This window comes from Oncorhynchus nerka, unplaced genomic scaffold (genome assembly GCF_034236695.1).
Source record: "Oncorhynchus nerka isolate Pitt River unplaced genomic scaffold, Oner_Uvic_2.0 unplaced_scaffold_1327, whole genome shotgun sequence".
NCBI classification, from domain to species: domain Eukaryota; kingdom Metazoa; phylum Chordata; class Actinopteri; order Salmoniformes; family Salmonidae; genus Oncorhynchus; species Oncorhynchus nerka.
In genome coordinates, this window is record NW_027040018.1 from 10167 (window position 1) to 37194 (window position 27028).

General features: G+C 44.9%; 1 pseudogene; it reads left to right on the top strand.

The window, feature by feature from the left end:
* LOC135568924 (retinal homeobox protein Rx1-like) lies at nt 1-27028 on the top strand (annotated as a pseudogene).

The following is a 27028-nucleotide window of genomic DNA, read 5'->3' on the forward strand; positions in this document are numbered from 1 at the left end:
CTTAGCTGGTTGGGAGGACTAGGTGCATTGCTACCAGAACTCCCATCTGCTGTCATTTACAACTTGTCAGATAGAGGAACCACAATGCACGGCTCAGCATTGGAAGAGGATGTGTGTACTGTAAGTTACCTGGATAGAGGTAAGTATATTTACACATGCTGCTACTGATATTATTGCTGTTTATTTGGAGTTGATAGTACTACTACCACTTAGTTACAACTACTATTTGTTGTTGAAGATATCATTATTGTTCAAATAAATGTTCATTTCATTGCAGTCTGTTTTTCCAATGGCAAAAGGTATAGGCTACTTCATTTGAATACATCTATTGTCTCTTCTTAAAAATTAAAAATAAAATAAAAGACAGATTTAGATGTTTTGGGGGGGGGAAAGTAACTACAGTATTTATTAATAGACCTATGTTTCAAGGGTCAAAGATTTACGGTTTCATCTTTCAACTGGTCCATTCCATACTTTATTGGTCTTGTTGATAAATGTAGCTAGCTGTACATAACATATGATTTGGTCTTGTTGATAAATGTAGCTAGCTGTACATAACATATGATTTGGTCTTGTTGATAAATGTAGCTAGCTGTACATAACATATGATTTGGTCTTGTTGATAAATGTAGCTAGCTGTACATAACATATGATTTGGTCTTGTTGATAAATGTAGCTAGCTGTACATAACATATGATTTGGTCTTGTTGATAAATGTAGCTAGCTGTACATAACATATGATTTGGTCTTGTTGATAAATGTAGCTAGCTGTACATAACATATGATTTGGTCTTGTTGATAAATGTAGCTAGCTGTACATAACATATGATTTGGTCTTGTTGATAAATGTAGCTAGCTGTACATAACATATGATTTGGTCTTGTTGATAAATGTAGCTAGCTGTACATAACATATGATTTGGTCTTGTTGATAAATGTAGCTAGCTGTACATAACATATGATTTGGTCTTGTTGATAAATGTAGCTAGCTGTACATAACATATGATTTGGTCTTGTTGATAAATGTAGCTAGCTGTACATAACATATGATTTGGTCTTGTTGATAAATGTAGCTAGCTGTACATAACATATGATTTGGTCTTGTTGATAAATGTAGCTAGCTGTACATAACATATAATTTGATAAACACATGTTGATAATTTCAGATCAGATTTTTTAACTAACTGGCAAATTGACGTTGTTTTTATGAAATGTTAATGCGAACCAGTGCACATGTGACAAAGCAAGATACAGAAATAAGTCCAGGTACCTTCATGCATTGAACATAATGAATAAATGTCAAGTAGTATCAGATGTGAATTGTTCATATCAGCGTCAAATATACCCAAATGTTTTCCAACTGAAGGGAACTTGATTGTTACCGTAGTAATATGCATTACAACCAATATGTCATTGCATAACCTTTTACTGCAGTGGGCTAAATCAGTGTCACACAGTGATTCTTGGTAGTCTTAAACAAATATACTTTGAAACAAAAGTATAAAACCTCACACACATGGTTATGGGTTTAAAAAAAGGAAGACACCTGCACCATGTCATATATAGAGTTTAAATGTATTACATTTTGAGTTTGCATCCCAATATTACATTTTATATACATCACAGAAGACTGAAATATAACAAAACCGTTTGACATAAAAACACTGGATTTTCGGTGCGTAAAAAATAATAATATGTTAACTAATTATGAAAAATATGAATAACATTCCACCCTTGAGGCCACTAGACGGCATTTCTGGTCATTCGACTGCAGGAAAGGGCTACGACACAATATCAGCAAGAGGCATGTGCAAGTGGCACATGTGCACTTTCACAACAGAACCGTTCTGCAAAACCCTGTGTTCATGAGATCACCGTGTCTAACTTTCCCTGTTTTGCAGACTGACAGGAAGTCCAAGGACAGACAGATCTGCATCCCCCATCAAAGTGCTCTTTGACAACATACTGCTTTTCTTGGACATATTTGTCAATGGATACCTTGGGAATAATGAACGATGGCTGCCTGCCACCAGACAATGACATGGTGACGGGAGGAGGGTCAAGCGGGGGAGGCCGGCTCCGCAGCACTGACCTGATCCTGGGCTTCAGTAAGGACCAGTACCTCCTGCTCACTCCCGTAGGGTCCGAACGGACCCATGAGGTGGTCACTGAGGACCACCAGGGAAGCAGGGCCAGTCAGACCCCCAGATACCTGGCCAGCCTGGAGGACCACCAGGTGAAGCAGGGCCAGTCAGACCCCTACAGATACCTGGCCAGCCTGGAGGACCACCAGGGGAAGCAGGGCCAGTCAGACCCCTACAGATACCTGGCCAGCCTGGAGGACCACCAGGGAAGCAGGGCCAGTCAGACCCCTACAGATACCTGGCCAGCCTGGAGGACCACCAGGGGAAGCAGGGCCAGTCAGACCCCTACAGATACCTGGCCAGCCTGGAGGACAGCACCCAGCACTCTGCCTTTCACGGTCAGTACATAGGTTGTTATTGATTTATAGGTTCATTCATTGATTGATTAGGTGATGTTGTTTATCACATGAAGACAAGGTAAAGGGCGGCAGGTAGCCTAGTGGTTAGAGAGTTGGGCCAGTAACCAGCAGGTAGCCTAGTGGTTAGAGAGTTGGGCCAGTAACCAGCAGGTAGCCTAGTGGTTAGAGAGTTGGGCCAGTAACCAGCAGGTAGCCTAGTGGTTACAGAGTTGGGCCAGTAACCAGCAGGTAGCCTAGTGGTTAGAGAGTTGGGCCAGTAACCAGCAGGTAGCCTAGTGGTTAGAGAGTTGGGCCAGTAACCAGCAGGTAGCCTAGTGGTTAGAGAGTTGGGCCAGTAACCAGCAGGTAGCCTAGTGGTTAGAGAGTTGGGCCAGTAACCAGCAGGTAGCCTAGTGGTTAGAGAGTTGGGCCAGTAACCAGCAGGTAGCCTAGTGGTTAGAGAGTTGGGCCAGTAACCAGCAGGTAGCCTAGTGGTTAGAGAGTTGGGCCAGTAACCAGCAGGTAGCCTAGTGGTTAGAGAGTTGGGCCAGTAACCAGCAGGTAGCCTGGTGGTTAGAGAGTTGGGCCAGTAACCAGCAGGTAGCCTAGTGGTTAGAGAGTTGGGCCAGTAACCAGCAGGTAGCCTAGTGGTTAGAGAGTTGGGCCAGTAACCAGTAGGTAGCCTAGTGGTTAGAGAGTTGAGCCAACCGAAAGGTTGCTAGATCGAATCCCCGAGTTGACAAGGTAAAAATCTGTCGTTCTGCCCCCGAACAAGGCAGTAAGAATTTGTTCTTAATTGACTTGCCTAGTTAAATGAAGGTAACACTTCCTATGAATACCCTCTTATGAGACATGCATAATGCATTATAATGGACAACATAGGCACTAATAACTGCTCATAAACATCTATAACATATTCAGCAACAACATCAGTGAAATAGCAGTTCATATAAGAATTATATCCAAGACTTTCACTTCTCCACAGTAAAATGAGTAGTCAATGTTTACTTAGTTTACCTCATCCAGGAGGATGAGGAAAGGCAGGGACAGTTGAAAGCATACGGTGCTGACCTCATCCAGGAGAAAAGGCAGGGACAGTTGAAAGCATACGGTGCTGACCTCATCCAGGAGAAAAGGCAGGGACAGGAGAAAAGGCAGGGACAGTTGAAAGCTAACCTCATCCAGGAGGAAAGGCAGGGACAGTTGCTGACCTCATCCAGGAGTTGAAAGGCAGGGACAGTTGAAAGCATACCTCATCCAGGAGGAAAGGCAGGGACAGTTGAAAGCATACGGTGCTAACCTCATCCAGGAGGAAAGGCAGGGACAGTTGAAAGCATACGGCGCTGACCTCATCCAGGAGGAAAGGCAGGGACAGTTGAAAGCATACGGCGCTAACCTCATCCAGGAGGAAAGGCAGGGACAGTTGAAAGCATACGGTGCGAACCTCATCCAGGAGGAAAGGCAGGGACAGTTGAAAGCATACGGTGCTGACCTCATCCAGGAGGAAAGGCAGGGACAGTTGAAAGCACGGTGCTATCCTCATCCAGGAGGAAAGGCAGGGACAGTTGAAAGCACACGGTGCTGACCTCATCCAGGAGGAAAGGCAGGGACAGTTGAAAGCTAACCTATCCAGGAGGAAAGGCAGGGCTACGGTGCTGACCTCATCCAGGAGGAAAGGCAGGGACAGTTGAAAGCATACGGTGCTGACCTCATCCAGGAGGAAAGGCAGGGACAGTTTGAAAAGGCAGGGACATACGGTGCTGACCTCATCCAGGAGAAAAGGCAGGGACAGTTGAAAGCATACGGTGCTGACCTCATCCAGGAGGACAGGCAGGGACAGTTGAAAGCATACGGTGCTAACCTCATCCAGGAGGAAAGGCAGGGACAGTTGAAAGCATACGGTGCTAACCTCATCCAGGAGGAAAGGCAGGGACAGTTGAAAGCACCTCATCCAGGAGGAAAGGCAGGGACAGTTGAAAGCATGCTAACCTCATCCAGGAGGAAAGGCAGGGACAGGACAGACCTCATCCAGGAGGAAAGGAGGGACAGTTGAAAGCATACAGTGCTGTCCAGGAGGAAAGGCAGGGCTAACCTCATCCAGGAGGAAAGGCAGGGACAGTTGAAAGCATACGGCGCTAACCTCATCCAGGAGGAAAGGCAGGGACAGTTGAAAATACGGTGCTAACCTCATCCAGGAGGAAAGGCAGGGACAGTTGAAAGCATACGGTGCTAACCTCATCCAGGAGGAAAGGCAGGGACAGTTGAAAGCATACAGTGCTAAACTCATCCAGGAGGAAAGGCAGGGACAGTTGAAAGCATACGGTGCTAACCTCATCCAGGAGGAAAGGCAGGGACAGTTGAAAGCATACGGTGCTAACCTCATCCAGGAGGAAAGGCAGGGACAGTTGAAAAACGGTGCTGACCTCATCCAGGAGGAAAGGCAGGGACAGTTGAAAGCATACGGCGCTGACCTCATCCAGGAGGAAAGGCAGGGACAGTAGAAGCATACGGTGCTGACCTCATCCAGGAGGAAAGGCAGGGACAGTTGCACACGGTGCTGACCTCATCCAGGAGGAAAGGCAGGGACAGTTGAAAGCACACGGTGCTGACCTCATCCAGGAGGAAAGGCAGGGACAGTTGAAAGCATACGGTGCTGACCTCATCCAGGAGGAAAGGCAGGGACAGTTGAAAGCATACGGTGCTAACCTCATCCAGGAGGAAAGGCAGGGACAGTTGAAAGCATACGGCGCTGACCTCATCCAGGAGGAAAGGCAGGGACAGTTGAAAGCACACGGCACTAACCTCATCCAGGAGGAAAGGCAGGGACAGTTGAAAGCATACGGTGCTGACCTCATCCAGGAGGAAAGGCAGGGACAGTTGAAAGCACTAACCTCATCCAGGAGGATAGGCAGGGACAGTTGAAAGCATACGGCGCTAACCTCATCCAGGAGGAAAGGCAGGGACAGTTGAAAGCATACGGCGCTAACCTCATCCAGGAGGAAAGGCAGGGACAGTTGAAAGCATACGGCGCTGACCTCATCCAGGAGGAAAGGCAGGGACAGTTGAAAGCATACGGTGCTGACCTCATCCAGGAGGAAAGGCAGGGACAGTTGAAAGCATACGGTGCTGACCTCATCCAGGAGGAAAGGCAGGGACAGTTGAAAGCACACGGTGCTGACCTCATCCAGGAGGAAAGGCAGGGACAGTTGAAAGCACACGGCACTAACCTCATCCAGGAGGAAAGGCAGGGACAGTTGAAAGCATACGGTGCTAACCTCATCCAGGAGGAAAGGCAGGGACAGTTGAAAGCACACGGTGCTGACCTCATCCAGGAGGAAAGGCAGGGACAGTTGAAAGCAACGGTGCTAACCTCATCCAGGTGGAAAGGCAGGGACAGTTGAAAGCATACGGTGCTGACCTCATCCAGGAGGAAAGGCAGGGACAGTTGAAAGCATACGGTGCTGACCTCATCCAGGAGGAAAGGCAGGGACAGTTGAAAGCATACGGCGCTGACCTCATCCAGGAGGAAAGGCAGGGATTACGGTGCTGACCTCATCCAGGAGGAAAGGCAGGGACAGTTGAAAGCACACGGTGCTGACCTCATCCAGGAGGAAAGCAGGGACAGTTGGCACACGGTTGACCTCATCCAGGAGGAAAGGCAGGGACAGTTGAAAGCATACGGTGCTAACCTCATCCAGGAGGAAAGGCAGGGACAGTTGAAAGCATACGGTGCTGACCTCATCCAGGAGGAAAGGCAGGGACAGTTGAAAGCATACGGTGCTAACCTCATCCAGGAGGAAAGGCAGGGACAGTTGAAAGCATACGGCGCTGACCTCATCCAGGAGGAAAGGCAGGGACAGTTGAAAGCACACGGCACTAACCTCATCCAGGAGGAAAGGCAGGGACAGTTGAAAGCATACGGTGCTGACCTCATCCAGGAGGAAAGGCAGGGACAGTTGAAAGCATACGGCGCTAACCTCATCCAGGAGGATAGGCAGGGACAGTTGAAAGCATACGGCGCTAACCTCATCCAGGAGGAAAGGCAGGGACAGTTGAAAGCATACGGCGCTAACCTCATCCAGGAGGAAAGGCAGGGACAGTTGAAAGCATACGGCGCTGACCTCATCCAGGAGGAAAGGCAGGGACAGTTGAAAGCATACGGTGCTGACCTCATCCAGGAGGAAAGGCAGGGACAGTTGAAAGCATACGGTGCTGACCTCATCCAGGAGGAAAGGCAGGGACAGTTGAAAGCACACGGTGCTGACCTCATCCAGGAGGAAAGGCAGGGACAGTTGAAAGCACACGGCACTAACCTCATCCAGGAGGAAAGGCAGGGACAGTTGAAAGCATACGGTGCTAACCTCATCCAGGAGGAAAGGCAGGGACAGTTGAAAGCACACGGTGCTGACCTCATCCAGGAGGAAAGGCAGGGACAGTTGAAAGCATACGGTGCTAACCTCATCCAGGTGGAAAGGCAGGGACAGTTGAAAGCATACGGTGCTGACCTCATCCAGGAGGAAAGGCAGGGACAGTTGAAAGCCACGGTGCTGACCTCATCCAGGAGGAAAGGCAGGGACAATTGAAAGCACACTGTGCTTAGATTGTCATTTTCTCAAGATTCAGAGGCTACAGTTTATCACTACAGTATAGCTTTAACGTTTCCACTTTTACACAACCAGATCTAGGACCAGGCTTGGATAAGAAATAACAGGTTGGATATCAACTGACTGACTAAGTAGGCCTGGCTGGGATGAATAAGGGACTGGTGTACCAAGTATTTTGTTTATTAGAACATAACATTATATCCTTCTATTACTGCAACATTACAGCATAGTGGCTTAAGGAGACCACTTTTCCTGCCTCACATGTTTGTTACCAAGTCAACGATCTGATGATAATCTTGAGCCTCAATTGATTTGGATTAATAAATTAACAAACTCGGATTAGATCTACCATCCGTCAGCCATGTGTAGTGGGGCTTCAACCTCACCGTGTTTTCTACAATCCATCAGCCATGTGTAGAGGGGCTTCAACCTCACCCTGTTTTCTACCATCCATCAGCCATGTGTAGTGGGGCTTCAACCTCACTGTTTTCTACCATCCATCAGCCATGTGTAGTGGGGCTTCAACCTCACCCTGTTTTCTACCATCCGTCAGCCATGTGTAGTGGGGCTTCAACCTCACCCTGTTTTCTACCATCCATCAGCCATGTGTAGTGGGGCTTCAACCTCACCCTGTTGGGGCGGTGCAGAGGACAAGTACAGTCTTGGTGTAGATTAGAGCTGTCTATTCCCACATGAGAACACTCAGGTTTAACAGGTGGCATCTGTCCCCATGGGACTATGAGATCACCCGTAGAAAGAGCTGCATATTAGGTCACCTTTTGGTAAGTAGAGCTGGCGGCACTGCCGAAGGAACCGAGCGCAAGAAGACAGATACCTAAACACACACGTCCCTCCTGTTCGACTGTCTCCTCTTCAGAGTCGGGCCTTTTCTCCAGGGATGAGTGTGACGGGGACCTGGGAGATCTCCAGAAGGGGGTGGGCAGCGGGGAAAAGTCCCCCGAGCCTCCAGAGGAGGACCGCCCTAGGAAGAAGCACCGGCGTAACCGCACCACATTCACCACCTTCCAGCTCCATGAGTTGGAGAAGGCCTTTGAGAAGTCCCACTACCCTGACGTCTACAGCCGGGAGCTCCTGGCCATGAAGGTCAACCTCCTTGAGGTCCGTGTCCAGGTATGCCACCTCCACCTATCTAATAATACTACTACTATACACTAATAATACTGTATAGTCTCTACCTATCTAATACTACTACTATACACTAATAATACTGTATTGAGTCTCTACCTATCTAATAATACTATTACTATACACTAATAATGCTGTATATTCTCTACCTATCTAATACTACTACTACTATACACTAATAATACTGTATTGAGTCTCTACCTATCTAATACTACTACTATACACTAATAATACTGTATTGAGTCTCTACCTATCTAATACTACTACTATACACAAATAATACTGTCCAGGTATGGAGCCCTTGGCTGTCAACTATTACTAGACTAGCATTACTACTGGCCCTTCTACCACTACAACCACCCCCACCCCCATTACTACAAGTACTACTATTACTATCACTATATACTAATAATACTTTCTTGAGTCTCTACCTATCTGATACTACTACTACTATACACTAATAATACTGTATTGAGTCTCTACCTATCTAATAATACTACTACTATACACTAATAATACTGTATAGTCTCTACCTATCTAATACTACTACTACTACTATACACAGTATACACTGTATACACTGACTATACTGTATAGTCTCTACCTATCTAATACTACTACTACTATACACTAATAATACCTTATTGAGTCTCTACCTATCTGATACTACTATTACTATCACTATATACTAATAATACTGTATTGAGTCTCTACCTATCTAATAATACTACTACTATACACTAATCATACTGTATAGTCTCTACCTATCTGATACTACTACTACTATACACTAATAATACCTTATTGAGTCTCTACCTATCTGATACTACTATTAAAATCACTATACACTAATAATACTGTATTGAGTCTCTACCTATCTGATACTACTACTATACACTAATAATAATGTCCAGGTATGGAGCCCTTGGCTGTCAACTATTACTAGACTAGCATTACTACTGGCCCTTCTACCACTACAACCACCACCACCCCCATTACTACAAGTACCACCACCACTACGACTAGTACTACCACCAACCCTACTACTACTATTACCACCACCATCACCACCACTACTACTACTAATATTACCACCACTTCTACAACTACTATTTCTACTACTAATATTACCACTACTAATACTATTACTACCATCATTACTATTACCACCACCACTACTATTACCACCACTACTATTATTACCACCACCACTACTATTACCACCACCACTACTATTACCACCACCACCACCACCACTATTACCACCACCACTACTATTACCACCACCACTACTACTATTACCGACACCACAACAACTACTACTGTTAACACCAAAACCACTACCACTACTACATATTACCAAAACAACACCACCACCAACTACTATTACTACACTACCACAACCACTACTACAATTATTATCCACCATCATTACTACCACTACTATTACCATTACAACCACTACTATTACCACCACACTACTACCACTATTACCACCACCACTATTACTATTAGCACCACCGCCACTACTATTACCACCACCACCACTACTATTACCACCACCACTACTATTACCACCACTACTATTATTACCACCACCACTACTACTATTATTACCACCACTACTACTATTACCACCACTACTATTATTACCACCACCACTACTATTACCACTACTACTATTATTACCACCACCACTACTATTACCACCACTACTATTACCACCACCACCACTACTATTACCACCACTACTATTACCACCACTACTATTATTACCACCACCACTACTACTATTATTACCACCACTACTACTATTACCACCACTACTATTATTACCACCACCACTACTATTACCACTACTACTATTATTACCACCACCACTACTATTACCACCACCACTACTATTACCACCACCACTACTATTACCACCACCACCACCACTATTACCACCACCACTACTATTACCACCACCACTACTACTATTACCGACACCACAACAACTACTACTGTTAACACCAAAACCACTACCACTACTACATCTATTACCACAACCAACACCACCACCACTGCTACTATTACCACACCACCACAACCACTACTACAATTATTATCATAACCCTCACTACTACCACTACTATTACCATTACAACCACTACTGTTACCAACACCACTACCACTATTACCACCACCACTATTACTATTAGCACCACCGCCACTACTATTACCACCACCACCACTACTATTACCACCACCACTACTATTACCACCACTACTATTACCACCACCACCACTACTATTACCACCACTACTATTACCACCACTACTATTATTACCACCACCACTACTACTATTATTACCACCACTACTACTATTACCACCACTACTATTATTACCACCACCACTACTATTACCACTACTACTATTATTACCACCACCACTACTATTACCACCACCACTACTATTACCACCACCACTACTATTACCACCACCACTACTATTACCACCACCACCACCACTATTACCACCACCACTACTATTACCACCACCACTACTACTATTACCGACACCACAACAACTACTACTGTTAACACCAAAACCACTACCACTACTACATCTATTACCACAACCAACACCACCACCACTGCTACTATTACCACACCACCACAACCACTACTACAATTATTATCATAACCCTCACTACTACCACTACTATTACCATTACAACCACTACTGTTACCAACACTACTACCACTATTACCACCACCACTATTACTATTAGCACCACCGCCACTACTATTACCACCACTACTATTACCACTACTACTACTACTACTACTACTACTACTACTACTACTAATATTACCACCACCATTACTACTACTATTAACACCAAAACCACTACCACTACTACATCTATTACCACCAAAACCACCACCACTACTACTATTAGAACAGGGCTCCGGGCAGCCGAGCGGAAATGGAGGAAAACTCGCCTCCCTGCGGACCTGGCATCCTTTCACTCCCTCCTCTCTACATTTTCCTCCTCTGTCTCTGCTGCTAAAGCCACTTTCTACCACTCTAAATTCCAAGCATCTGCCTCTAACCCTAGGAAGCTCTTTGCCACCTTCTCCTCCCTCCTGAATCCCCCCCCCCTCCTCCCTCTCTGCAGATGACTTCGTCAACCATTTTGAAAAGAAGGTCGACGACATCCGATCCTCGTTTGCTAAGTCAAACGACACCGCTGGTTCTGCTCACACTGCCCTACCCTGTGCTCTGACCTCTTTCTCCCCTCTCTCTCCAGATGACATCTCGCGTCTTGTGACGGCCGGCCGCCCAACAACCTGCCCGCTTGACCCTATCCCCTCCTCTCTTCTCCAGACCATTTCCGGTGACCTTCTCCCTTACCTCACCTCGCTCATCAACTCATCCCTGACCGCTGGCTACGTCCCTCCCGTCTTTAAGAGAGCGAGAGTTGCACCCCTTCTGAAAAAACCTACACTCGATCCCTCCGATGTCAACAACTACAGACCAGTATCCCTTTTTTCTTTTCTCTCCAAAACTCTTGAACGTGCCGTCCTTGGCCAGCTCTCCCGCTATCTCTCTCAGAATGACCTTCTTGATCCAAATCAGTCAGGTTTCAAGACTAGTCATTCAACTGAGACTGCTCTTCTCTGTATCACGGAGGCACTCCGCACTGCTAAAGCTAACTCTCTCTCCTCTGCTCTCATCCTTCTAGACCTATCGGCTGCCTTTGACACTGTGAACCATCAGATCCTCCTCTCCACCCTCTCCGAGTTGGGCATCTCCGGCGCGGCCCATGCTTGGATTGCGTCCTACCTGACAGGTCGCTCCTACCAGGTGGCGTGGCGAGAATCTGTCTCCTCACCACGCGCTCTCACCACTGGTGTCCCCCAGGGCTCTGTTCTAGGCCCTCTCCTATTCTCGCTATACACCAAGTCACTTGGCTCTGTCATAACCTCACATGGTCTCTCCTATCATTGCTATGCAGACGACACACAATTAATCTTCTCCTTTCCCCCTTCTGATGACCAGGTGGCGAATCGCATCTCTGCATGTCTGGCAGACATATCAGTGTGGATGACGGATCACCACCTCAAGCTGAACCTCGGCAAGACGGAGCTGCTCTTCCTCCCGGGGAAGGACTGCCCGTTCCATGATCTCGCCATCACGGTTGACAACTCCATCGTGTCCTCCTCCCAGAGCGCTAAGAACCTTGGCGTGATCCTGGACAACACCCTGTCGTTCTCAACTAACATCAAGGCGGTGGCCCGTTCCTGTAGGTTCATTCTCTACAACATCCGCAGAGTACGACCCTGCCTCACACAGGAAGCGGCGCAGGTCCTAATCCAGGCACTTGTCATCTCCCGTCTGGATTACTGCAACTCGCTGTTGGCTGGGCTCCCTGCCTGTGCCATTAAACCCCTACAACTCATCCAGAACGCCACAGCACTACTACTATTAACACCAAAACCACCTACTATTACCACCACCACTACTATTAACACCAAAACCACCACTACTTCTACTATTAACACCAAAACCACTACCACTATTATTTCCACTACTACTACTACTACTATTACCACAACCACCACTACTACTATTACCACCACCACTACTACTATTACCACAACCACTACTACTACTATTAACACCAAAACCACTACCACATCTATTACCACCACTACCACTACTACTATTACCACAACCACCACTACTACTATTACCACCACCACTACTACTATTACCACAACCACTACTACTATTACCACTACTACTATTACAACCACCACTACTACCACCACCACCACCACTACTATTAGTAGTGGTGGTGGAGTCGGTGCAGCCAGCTGGTTTCTCCACGCATCGCGCCGACAGAATCAAACATCTTTCTGGTAAGAAGAGGGGCGGGGGCGTATGCTTTATGGTTAACGAGACGTGGTTTGGTCACAACAACATACAGGAACTCAAGTCCTTCTGTTCACCTGATTTAGAATTCTTCACAATCAAATGTCGACCGCATTATCTACCAAGGGAATTCTCTTCGATTATAATCACAGCCATATATATTCCCCCCCAAGCAGACACATCGATGGCTCTGAACGAACGTTATTTGACTTTGCAAACTGGAATCCACATATCCTGAGGCTGCATTCATTGTAGCTGGGGATTTTAACAAGGCTAATCTGAAAACAAGACTCCCTAAATTGTATCAGCATATCGATTGCGCAACCAGGGCTGGTAAAACCTTGGATCATTGCTATTCTAACTTCCGCGAAGCATATAAGGCCCTCCCCCGCCCTCCTTTCGGAAAAGCTGACCATGACTCCATTTTGTTGCTCCCTGCCTACAGACAGAAGCTAAAACAAGAAGCTCCCGCGCTGAGGTCTGTTCAACGCTGGTCCGACCAATCTGATTCCACGCTCCAAGACTGCTTCCATCACGTGGACTGGGATCTGTTTCGTATTGCGTTACACAACAACATTGACGAATACGCTGATTCGGTGAGCGAGTTCATTGGAACGTGCGTTGAAGATGTCGTTCCCATAGCAACGATTAAAACATTCCCAAACCAGAAACCGTGGATTGATGGCAGCATTCGCGTCAAACTGAAAGCACGAACCACTGCTTTTAATCAGGGCAAGGTGACCGGAAACATGACCGAATACAAACAGTGTAGCTATTCCCTCCGCAAGGCAATCAAACAAGCTATGCGTCAGTATAGAGACAAAGTGGAATCTCAATTCAACGGCTCAGACACAAGAGGAATGTGGCAGGGTCTACAGTCAATCACGGATTACAAAAAGAAAACCAGTCCAGTCACGGACCAGGATGTCTTGCTCCCAGGCAGACTAAATAACTTTTTTGCCCGCTTTGAGGACAATACAGTGCCACTGACACGGCCCACAACCAAAACATGCGGACTCTCCTTCACTGCAGCCGAGGTGAGTAAAACATTTAAACGTGTTAACCCTCGCAAGGCTGCAGGCCATCTGGACAAGAGGAATACCTATGTGAGAATGCTGTTCGTCGACTACAGCTCGGCATTTAACACCATAGTACCCTCCAAACTCGTCATCAAGCTCGAGACCCTGGGTCTCGACCCCGCCCTGTGCAACTAGGTACTGGACTCCCTGACGGGCCGCCCCCAGGTGGTGAGGGTAGGTAACAACATCTCCACCCCGCTGATCCTCAACACTGGGGCCCCACAAGGGTGCGTTCTGGGCCCTCTCCTGTACTCCCTGTTCACCCACAACTGCGTGGCCACGCACGCCTCCAACTCAATCATCAAGTTTGCGGACGACACAACTGTGGTAGGCTTGATTACCAACAACGACGAGACGGCCTACAGGGAGGAGGTGAGGGCCCTCGGAGTGTGGTGTCAGGAAAATAACCTCACACTCAACGTCAACAAAACTAAGGAGATGATTGTGGACTTCAGGAAACAGCAGAGGGAACACCCCCTTATCCACATCGATTGGACAGTAGTGGAGAGGGTAGTAAGTTTTAAGTTCCTCGGCATACACATCACAGACAAACTGAATTGGGCCACCCACACAGACCGCATCGTGAAGAAGGCGCAGCAGCACCTCTACAACCTCAGGAGGCTGAAGAAATTCGGCTTGTCACCAAAAGCACTCACAAACTTCTACAGATGCACAATCGAGAGCATCCTGTCGGACTGTATCACCGCCTGGTACGGCAACTGCTCCGCCCACAACCATAAGGCTCTCCAGAGGGTAGTGAGGTCTGCACAAAGCATCACCGGGGGCAAACTACCTGCCCTCCAGGACACCTACACCACCCGATGTCACAGGAAGGCCATAAAGATCATCAAGGACAACAACCACCCGAGCCACTGCCTGTTCACCCCGCTATCATCCAGAAGGCGAGGTCAGTACAGGTGCATCAAAGCTGGGACCGAGAGACTGAAAAAACAGCTTCTATCTCAAGGCCATCAGACTGTTAAACAGCCACCACTAACATTGAGTGGCTGCTGCCAACACACTGACTCAACTCCAGCCACTTTAATCATGGGAATTGATGTAAAATATATCACTAGCCACTTTAAACAATGCTACTTAAAACCTGTTAGGGCTAGGCTGAATACTGCCCCCTTTGGAGGAATTGCGTGCCCATAGTAAACAGAAAAAAAGTCTGTCCAAAATTGCTAATATATGCATATAATAATTATTATTGAATAGAAAACACTATAAAGCTTCTAAAACCGTTCAAATTATGTCTATGTAAAGCAGAACTCTCAGGGCAGCCATTCTCCCAAACGCTCTCTTGTCATCAGGAAAGTTGGGCCAACTTTGACGTCATCGCCCCCACCCTTCCCAACCAGCTACGGATCTGGGAACAGTTTCTATCTCTTCAGCGCGATGTCTCCTTTCAATGGGGCGTTTCATTGTGAAAATCGCGCGCTCCCTCACCCTTTGGCGGGCTAAAACCTTCGGGTCACGCGAAAATACATGTACTCTCATGCGCGCGTCGCGTCTGGAGCTCTCTTTGTTCCAGGATTCACCAAACAATGTCAGTTTGTCTGTTCGAGCTGAGAATTGTTTTGCACGTTTAGAACATCCTAAAGCTTGATTCTGCACTTAGTTTGACCAGTTCAGTCGACATATAATATGTAATTGTGAAGTTTTGATGCGCAACCCCTAGAATTTTGGCTGCATTTCAGCAGGAATTTGTCGCGTTTGATAACCCAAAGACACAGACTTGAAAGCCAAACGCAGTTTTTGGTAAGTATGACTCCTTCCACGACTTCTGATCGAAGAACATCAAAGGTAAGGGAATATTTATGTGGTAATTTTGTGTTTCTGTGGACTCCAACATAGAGGAGACATATTGCTAATGTCTGAGCGCCGTCTCATATTATTGCCTAGTGAACGAATTCTGTAACGTTAAAAATAAATGTAACACAGCGGTTGCATTAAGAAGAAGTGTATCTTTCTAACTATGTGTAGAACATGTATATTTAGTCAAAGTTTATGATGTGTATTGCTTGTTATCTGACGTTATCTGACGGAGCTATCATCATTTCTCCGGACATTTGAGTAGCATTTTTTGAACATGGCGTCATTGTAAACAGAGATTTATGGATATAAATGGCATATTATTGAAAAAAACATAAATGTACTGTGTAACATGTCCTATTACTGTCATCTGATGAAGATTTTCAAAAGGTTAGTGAATTATTTTTCTTTTAATCCTGCGTTTGTTGATTGCATCTTTTGTTCAACATGGCTATTCAAATTAGCTGTGTCTTTGGTGGTGGTTTGACATAAATATGTGCTATGTTTTCGCCGTAAAACATTTTAGAAATCTGACTTGCTGGCTAGATGAACAAGGTGTTTATCTTTCATTTGAGCTATTGGACTTAATGTGTTAATGTGTGGAGGTTAAATATTTCTAAGAATATTTTTGCATTCCATGCGCCACCGTTCCAGCTGAACGGGGGAGGTGGCGTTCCCCTAGGGCAACACCTCGCGTTATGTAGCTTTAGTTAATATAATGTTTACATACCCTACATTATTCATCTCATATGTATACATATATACTGTACTCTATATCATCTACTGCATCTTTATGTAATACATGTATCACTAGCCACTTTAAACTATGCCACTTTGTTTACATACCCTACATTACTCATCTCATAAGTATATACTGTACTCGATACCATCTACTGCATCTTGCCTATGCCGCTCTGTACCATCACTCATTCATATATCTTTATGTACATATTCTTTATCCCTTTACACTTGTGTGTATAAGGCAGTAGTTTTGGAATTGTTAGTTGGTTTACTCATTGGTTATTACTGCATTGTCGGAACTAGAAGCACAAGCATTTCGCTACACTCGCATTAACATCTGCTAACCATGTGTATGTGACAAATACATTTGATTTGGATTTGATTTGATTTGATATGACCACCACTACTATTACCACCACCACAACCACTACTATTACCACCACCACTACTATTACCACAACCACCACTACTACTAACCACCACATTCTTTTGGAGAGATTGGAAACCTAAATTGGTCTACACGGACAAGTTCTGGCCTGGTTTAGATCTTATCTGTCGGAAAGATATCAGTTTGTCTCTGTGAATGGTTTGTCCTCTGACAAATCAACTGTAAATTTCGGTGTTCCTCAAGGTTCCGTTTTAGGACCACTATTGTTTTCACTATATATTTTACCTCTTGGGGATGTTATTCGAAAACATTATGTTAACTTTCACAGCTGTACATTTCAATGAAACATGGTGAAGCCCCAAAATTGCCCTTGCTAGAAGCATGTGTTTCAGACAAAGAAGTGGATGGCTGCAAACTTTCTACTTTTAAACTCGGACAAAACAGAGATGCTTGTTCTAGGTCCCAAGAAACAAAGAGATCTTCTGTTGAATCTGACAATTAATCTTAACCTCTTAAGTCGACCCTCTACTTTTTTGAACATTCTGTTAAAAATCGCGCAACATTTCAGCGCCCTGCTACTCATGCCAGGAATATAGTATATGCATTTGCTTAGTCTGTGTGAATAGAAAACACTCAGACATTTATAAAACTGGTTAAATCACTGCTGTGGCTTTACCAGAACGGCATTTACATCGAAAAGCACAGGAAAAACTGATCACTGAAAATGGGAAAATATATCCATGCGCTACTTGAACCCATTGATAAAGGTGAACCACAATTAATTGACTGAGGTTGCAGTACCTACAGCTTCCACACGGTGTCTAGAGTCTTGTCATTTCCCTTCGAGTTTTTTCTTGGTCAAACACATGCAGGGCACCGTATCTCCTATGGTCTAGGACCGGATATTTTCGTTGAGTTTCTAGCCGGACATTTTTCCAGACGGACAGCTAATGATCTTTACATCGCCTCCTGATGAATTTTATCGCTTATTAACGTTTACTAATACCTAAAGTTGCATTACAAACGTATTTCGAAGTGTTTTGTGAAAGTTTATCGTCGACTTTTTGAATTTTAAAAATGACGTTACGTTTTGAAACTATGTTTTTTCGCTTATCACACAGTCTACATATAACGATATCTAGGCTTTATATGGACCGATTTAATCGAAATAAAGACCCAAATAGTGTTTATGGGACATCTAGGAGTGCCAACAAAGAAGATGGTGAAAGGTAATGAATGTTTTCTATTTTATTGTGCGGTTTGTGTAACGCCGAAATGCTAATTATTTTGTTTACGTCCCCTGTGGGTCTTTTGGGTGTTACATGCTATCAGATAATAGCTTCTCATGCTTTCGCCGAAAAGCATTTTAAAAATCTGACTTGTTGCCTGGATTCACAACGAGTGTAGCTTTAATTCGATACCCTGCATGTGTATTTTAATGAACTTTTGAGTTTTAACTAATACTATTAGCATTTAGCGTAGCGCATTTGCATTTCCAGAGTTCTAGTTGGGACGCAAGCGTCCCGAGTAGAAGCAACAGGTTAATGGTTGTACAGTCGTCTCAAATAAAACTGTGAAGGACCTCGGCGTTACTCTGACCCTGATCTCTCTTTTGAAGAACATATCAAGACCATTTCAAGGACAGCTTTTTCCATCTACGTAACATTGCAAAAATCAGAAACTTTCTGTCCAAAAATGATGCAGAAAAATTAATCCATGCTTTTGTCACTTCTAGGTTAGACTATTGCAATGCTCTACTTTCCGGCTACCCGGATAAAGCACTAAATAAACTTCAGTTAGTGCTAAATACGGCTGCTAGAATCCTGACTAGAATCAAAAAAAAATATCATATTACTCCAGTGCTAGCCTCTCTACACTGGCTTCCTGTCAAAGCATGGGCTGATTTCAAGGTTTTACTGCTAACCTACAAAGCATTACATGGGCTTGCTCCTACCTATCTCTCTGATTTGGTCCTGCCGTACATACCTACACGTACACTACGGTCACAAGACGCAGGCCTCCTAATTGTCCCTAGAATTTCTAAGCAAACAGCTGGAGGCAGGGCTTTCTCCTATAGAGCTCAATTTTTATGGAACGGTCTGCCTACCCATGTCAGAGACGCAAACTCGGTCTCAACCTTTAAGTCTTTACTGAAGACTCATCTCTTCAGTGGGTCATATGATTGAGTGTAGTCTGGCCCAGGAGCGGGAAGGTGAACGGAAAGGCTCTGGAGCAACGAACCGCCCTTGCTGTCTCTGCCTGGCCGGTTCCCCTCTTTCTACTGGGATTCTCTGCCTCTAACCCTATTACAGGGGCTGAGTCACTGGCTTACTCGGGCTCTCTCATGCTGTCCCTGGAAGGGGTGCGTCACCTGAGTGGGTTGATTCACTGATGTGGTCATCCTGTCTGGGTTGGCGCCCCCCCCTTGGGTTGTGCCGTGGCGGAGATCTTTGTGGGCTATACTCAGCCTTGTCTCAGGATGGTAAGTTGGTGGTTGAAGATATCCCTCTAGTGGTGTGGGGGCTGTGCTTTGGCAAAGTGGGTGGGGTTATATCCTTCCTGTTTGGCCCTGTCCGGGGGTGTCCTCGGATGGGGCCACAGTGTCTCCTAACCCCCCCTGTCTCAGCCTCCAGTATTTATGCTGCAGTAGTTTGTGTCGGGGGGCTAGGGTCAGTTTGTTATATCTGGAGTACTTCTCCTGTCCTATTCGGTGTCCTGTGTGAATCTAAGTGTGCGTTCTCTAATTCTCCCCTTCTCTCTTTCTTTCTCTCTCTCAGAGGACCTGAGCCCTAGAACCATGCCCCGGGACTACCTGACATGATGACTCCTTGCTGTCCCCAGTCCACCTGGCCGTGCTGCTGCTCCAGTTTCAACTGTTCTGCCTTATTATTATTCGACCATGCCGGTCATTTATGAACATTTGAACATCTTGGCCATGTTCTGTTATAATCTCCACCCGGCACAGCCAGAAGAGGACTGGCCACCCCACATATGCTCTCTCTAATTCTCTCTTTCTTTCTCTCTCTCGGAGGACCTGAGCCCTAGGACCGTGCCCCAGGACTACCTGACATGATGACTCCTTGCTGTCCCCAGTCCACCTGACCGTGCTGCTGCTCCAGTTTCAACTGTTCTGCCTTATTATTATTCGACCATGCTGGTCATTTATGAACATTTGAACATCTTGGCCATGTTCTGTTATAATCTCCACCCGGCACAGCCAGAAGAGGACCCCACATAGCCTGGTTCCTCTCTAGGTTTCTTCCTAGGTTTTGGCATTTCTAGGGAGTTTTTCCTAGCCACCGTGCTTCTACACCTGCATTGCTTGCTGTTTGGGGTTTTAGGCTGGTTTTCTGTACAGCACTTTGAGATATCAGCTGATGTACGAAGGGCTATATAAATAAATTTGATTTGATTTGATTTGATACTATTACCACAACCACCACTACTACTATTACCACAACCACTACTACTATTACTACTATTACAACCACCACTACCACCACCACCACTACTATTACCACCACTATTATTATTATTACCACCACTACTATTACCATTACCACCACCACTACTATTACCACCACCACTACTATTACCACCACTACTATTACCACCAAAACCACTATTACTATTACCATCACCACCACTACTATTACCACCACCACCAGTAGTATTACCACCACCACTACTATTACCACCACCACCACTACTACTATTAACACCAAAACCACTACCACGACTACTAATATTACCACCACCACCACTACTATTACCACCACCACCAGTATTATTACCACTACTATTACCACCACCACTACTATTACCACCACTACTATTACCACCAAAACCACTACTACTATTAACACCACTACTATTACCACCACCACTACTATTACCACCACTACTATTACCACCACTACTATTACCACTACTACTATTACCACCACTACTATTACCACCACCACTACTATTACCACTACTACTATTACCACCACTACTATTACCAGCACCACTACTATTACCACCACCACTACTATTACCACCACTACTATTACCACCACTACTATTACCACCACTACTATTACCACCACCACTACTATTACCACTACTACTACTATTACCACCACCACTACTGTTTCCACAACCACCACTACTACTATTACCACAACCACTACTACTATTACTACTATTACAACCACCACTACCACCACCACCACTACTATTACCACCACCACTACTATTACCATTACCACCACCACTACTATTACCACCACCACTATTACTATTACCACCAAAACCACTACTACTATTACCACCACCACCACTACTATTACCACCACCACCAGTAGTATTACCACCACCACTACTATTACCACCACCACCACTACTACTATTAACACCAAAACCACTACCACGACTACTAATATTACCACCACCACCACTATTATTACCACCACCACCAGTATTATTACCACCACCACTACTATTACCACCACCACTACTATTACCACCACTACTATTACCACCACTACTATTACCACTACTACTATTACCACCACTACTATTACCAGCACCACTACTATTACCACCACCACCAGTATTATTACCACCACCACTACTATTACCACCACCACCACTACTATTACCACCACCACCAGTAGTATTACCACCACCACTACTATTACCACCACCACCACTACTACTATTAACACCAAAACCACTACCACGACTACTAATATTACCACCACCACTATTATTACCACCACCACCAGTATTATTACCACCACCACTACTATTACCACCACTACTATTACCACCACCACTACTATTACCACTACTACTATTACCACCACTACTATTACCAGCACCACTACTATTACCACCACCACCAGTATTATTACCACCAACACTACTATTACCACCACTACTATTACCACCACCACTACTATTACCACCACTACTACTATTACCACCACCACCACTACTACTATTACCACCACCACTACTATTACCACCACCACTACTATTACCACTACTACTATTACCACCACTACTATTACCACCACCACTACTATTACCACCACTACTATTACCACCACCACTACTATTACCACCACCTCTACTATTACCACTACTACTACTATTACCACCACCACCAGTATTATTACCACCACCACTACTATTACCACCACCACTACTTTTACTCTCACCACCAACACTACTATTACTCTACTACTACTATTAACACCAAAACCACTACCACTACTACTAATATTACCACCACCGGTATTATTACCACTACTACTACTATTACCACCACTACTACTATTAACACCAAAACCACTACCACTAATATTACCACCACCACCACTACTACTATTAACACCAAAACCAATACCACTACTACTAATATTACCACCACTACTACTATTACCACCACCACTATTACCACCACTACTACTATTACCACCACTACTATTACCACTACCATTACCACCACCACTACTACCACCACCACTACTATTACCACCACCACTACTATTACCACCACTACTATTACCACCAACACTATTACCACCACCACTACTATTACCACCACTACTATTACCACCACCACTACTATTACCACCACTACTATTACTAGCACCACTACTATTACCACCACCACCACTACTATTACCACCACTACTATTACCACCACCACCACTACTATTACCACCACTACTATTACCACCACCACTACTATTACCACCACCACTACTACCACCACCACTATTACCACCAACACTACTATTACCACCACTACTACTATTACCACCACTAATATTACCACCACCACTATTACCACCACCACTACTATTACCACCACCACTACTATTACCACCACTACTATTACCACCACCACTATTACCACCACCACCACTACTATTACCACCACCACTACTATTACCACCACCACCACTACTATTACCACCACCACTATTACCACCACCACCACTACTATTACCACTACTACTATTACCACCACCACTACTATTACCACTACTACTATTACCACCACTACTATTACCAGCACCACTACTATTACCACCACCACCAGTATTATTACCACCACCACTACTATTACCACCACTACTATTACCACCACTACTATTACCACCACCACTACTATTACCACTACTACTACTATTACCACCACCACTACTATTACCACCACCACTACTATTACCACAACCACCACTACTATTACTACTATTACAACCACCACTACCACCACCACCACTACTATTACCACCACTATTATTATTACCACCACCACCACTACTATTACCATTACCACCACCACTACTATTACCACCACCACTATTACTATTACCACCAAAACCACGACTACTATTACCACCACCACCACTACTATTACCACCACCACTACTATTACCACCACCACCACCACTACTATTACCACCACCACTACTATTACCACCACCACCAGTAGTATTACCACCACCACTACTATTACCACCACCACCACTACTACTATTAACACCAAAACCACTACCACGACTACTAATATTACCACCACCACCACTATTATTACCACCACCACTACTATTACCACCACCACTACTATTACCACCACTACTATTACCACCACTACTATTACCACCACCACTACTATTACCACTACTACTATTACCACCACTACTATTACCAGCACCACTACTATTACCACCACCACCAGTATTATTACCACCACCACTACTATTACCACCACCACTACTATTACCACCACTACTACTATTACCACCACCACCACTACTACTATTACCACCACCACTACTATTACCACCACCACTACTATTACCACCACCACTACTATTACCACTACTACTATTACCACCACTACTATTACCACCACTACTATTACCACCACCACTACTATTACCACCACCTCTACTATTACCACTACTACTACTATTACCACCACCACCAGTATTATTACCACCACCACTACTATTACCACCACCACTACTATTACCACCACCACTACTTTTACTCTCACCACCAACACTACTATTACCACTACTACTACTATTAACACCTAAACCACTACCACTACTACTAATATTACCACCACTAGTATTATTACCACTACTACTACTATTACCACCACTACTACTATTAACACCAAAACCACTACCACTACCACTAATATTACCACCACCACCACTACTACTATTAACACCAAAACCAATACCACTACTACTAATATTACCACCACTACTACTATTACCACCACCACTATTACCACCACTACTACTCTTACCACCACTACTATTACCACTACCATTACCACCACCACTACTACCACCACCACTACTATTACCACCACCACTACTATTACCACCACTACTATTACCACCACCACTATTACCACCACTACTACTATTACCACCACCACTACTATTACCACCACTACTATTACCACCACCACTATTACCACCACCACTACTATTACCACCACTACTATTACCACCACCACTACTATTACCACTACTACTATTACCACCACTACTATTACCAGCACCACTACTATTACCACCACCACCACTACTATTACCACCACTACTATTACCACCACCACTACTATTACCACCACCACCACTACTATTACCACCACCACCACTACTATTACCACCACTACTATTACCACCACCACTACTATTACCACCACCACTATTACCACCACCACTACTATTACCACCACTACTATTACCACCACTACTATTACCACCACCACTACTATTACCACCACCACTACTATTACCACCACCATTACTATTACCACCACCACTATTACCACCACCACCACTACTATTACCACCACCACTACTATTACCACCACCACTACTATTACCACCACCACTACCACTACTATTACCACCACCACTACTACTATTACCACCCCTACTACTACTACTACTACTACTACATTTACATTACATTTAAGTCATTTAGCAGACGCTCTTATCCAGAGCGACTTACAAATTACTACTATTACTACCACTACTATTACCACCACTACCACTTCTACTACTCTCACCACCACCACCACTATTACCACCACCACCACAACTACTAATATTACCACCACCACCACCACTAGTACTATTAACACCAAAACCACCACCACTACTATTACCACAACCAACACCACCAAAACCACCACCACTAATATTACCACTACCACCACTACTATTACCACCACCACCACTACTACTATTACCACCACCACTACTACTATTACCACCACCACAACTATTACCACCACCACCACTACTATTACCATTACCACCACTACTACTATAATCACCACCACCAGCACACAAGTGTTCTCCCTTTCAAATGTTGGAAATGCTTTCATGCTTTGGCTGAGAGATTCTATTTAGGAGGTGGAGACTTCTCATACATTTTCTCATACAATTGCCGTCAAATATATTGGTACACTGGCACTTTAAACTGGAGTGGAGCAAAACGTTCTGTTTTCTTTTTTAAAAACTGGATCAATTACTATGTTTAACCTGTAGGCACCAGTAGCTTACCACAGGTTAAATAAATTACACAGAATTACACAGCTTCTTACACAGCCTCTAACTAAATTACACAGCCTCTTACACAGCCTCTAACTAAATTACACAGCCTCTTACACAGCCTCTAACTAAATTACACAGCCTCTTACACAGCCTCTAACCAAATTACACAGCCTCTAACTAAATTACACATCCTCTAACCAAATTACACAGCCTCTTACACAGCCTCTAACCAAATTACACAGAATTACACAGCCTCTTACACAGCCTCTAACCAAATTACACAGCCTCTAACTAAATTACACAGCCTCTAACTAAATTACACAGCCTCTTACACAGCCTCTAACTAAATTACACAGCCTCTTACACAGCCTCTAACCAAATTACACAGCCTCTAACCAAATTACACAGCCTCTAACCAAATTACACAGCCTCTAACCAAATTACACAGCCTCTAACCAAATTCATTTGAATTCTGAATAATTTAGTCCAGGCCATTTTTAACATTTTTGAAGCAAAACATCAACAACAACAAAATCTACAAATACTATTATTACTACCATTATTACTACCATTATTACTACCATTATTACTACCATTATTACTACCATTATTGTGATGTAGTGTGCACTACATCGATGTAGTGTGCACTGCCGAGTGACTACTGTAGACTAATACTACGGTATCCTCTCTGTCCGTGGCCAGGTGTGGTTCCAGAACCGTCGGGCTAAGTGGAGACGTCAGGAGAAGATGGACTCCAACTCAACAAAGCTCCGCCACTCCCCCATGTTGTCTTTCAACCGCTCGCCCATGCCCTCCAATGTGGGGCTCATGTCCAACCCATTACCCTGGACCCCTGGCTGGCATCGCCCATGTCCAGCGGCAACCCGATGCACACTATCCCCGGATATGCAGGCCCAGGGCAGGGCCCCACTTTCAGCCTGCCTACCCCAGCCACTCCCACTCTCACAGCCATAGCCACAGCCACAGCCACAGCCACAGCTTCTCGACAGTCCCCAGGACATGGCATGGTGCACCAAGGGATGGTACAGGGCATGCAGGGGGTGCAGTCTGTGGCCCCGCCACTCTACCAGTGCCCCTGCAGCTTCAATGATAAGTACCCTCTGCTAAGGACCTGGAACATGGTTCCAGCATCGCAGCACTGAGGTTGAAGGCTAAGGAGCACATCCATTCCATGGATAAAACCTGGAAGCCTGACATTCATTTAAGGATGGTCAACCACAACAGGTGATA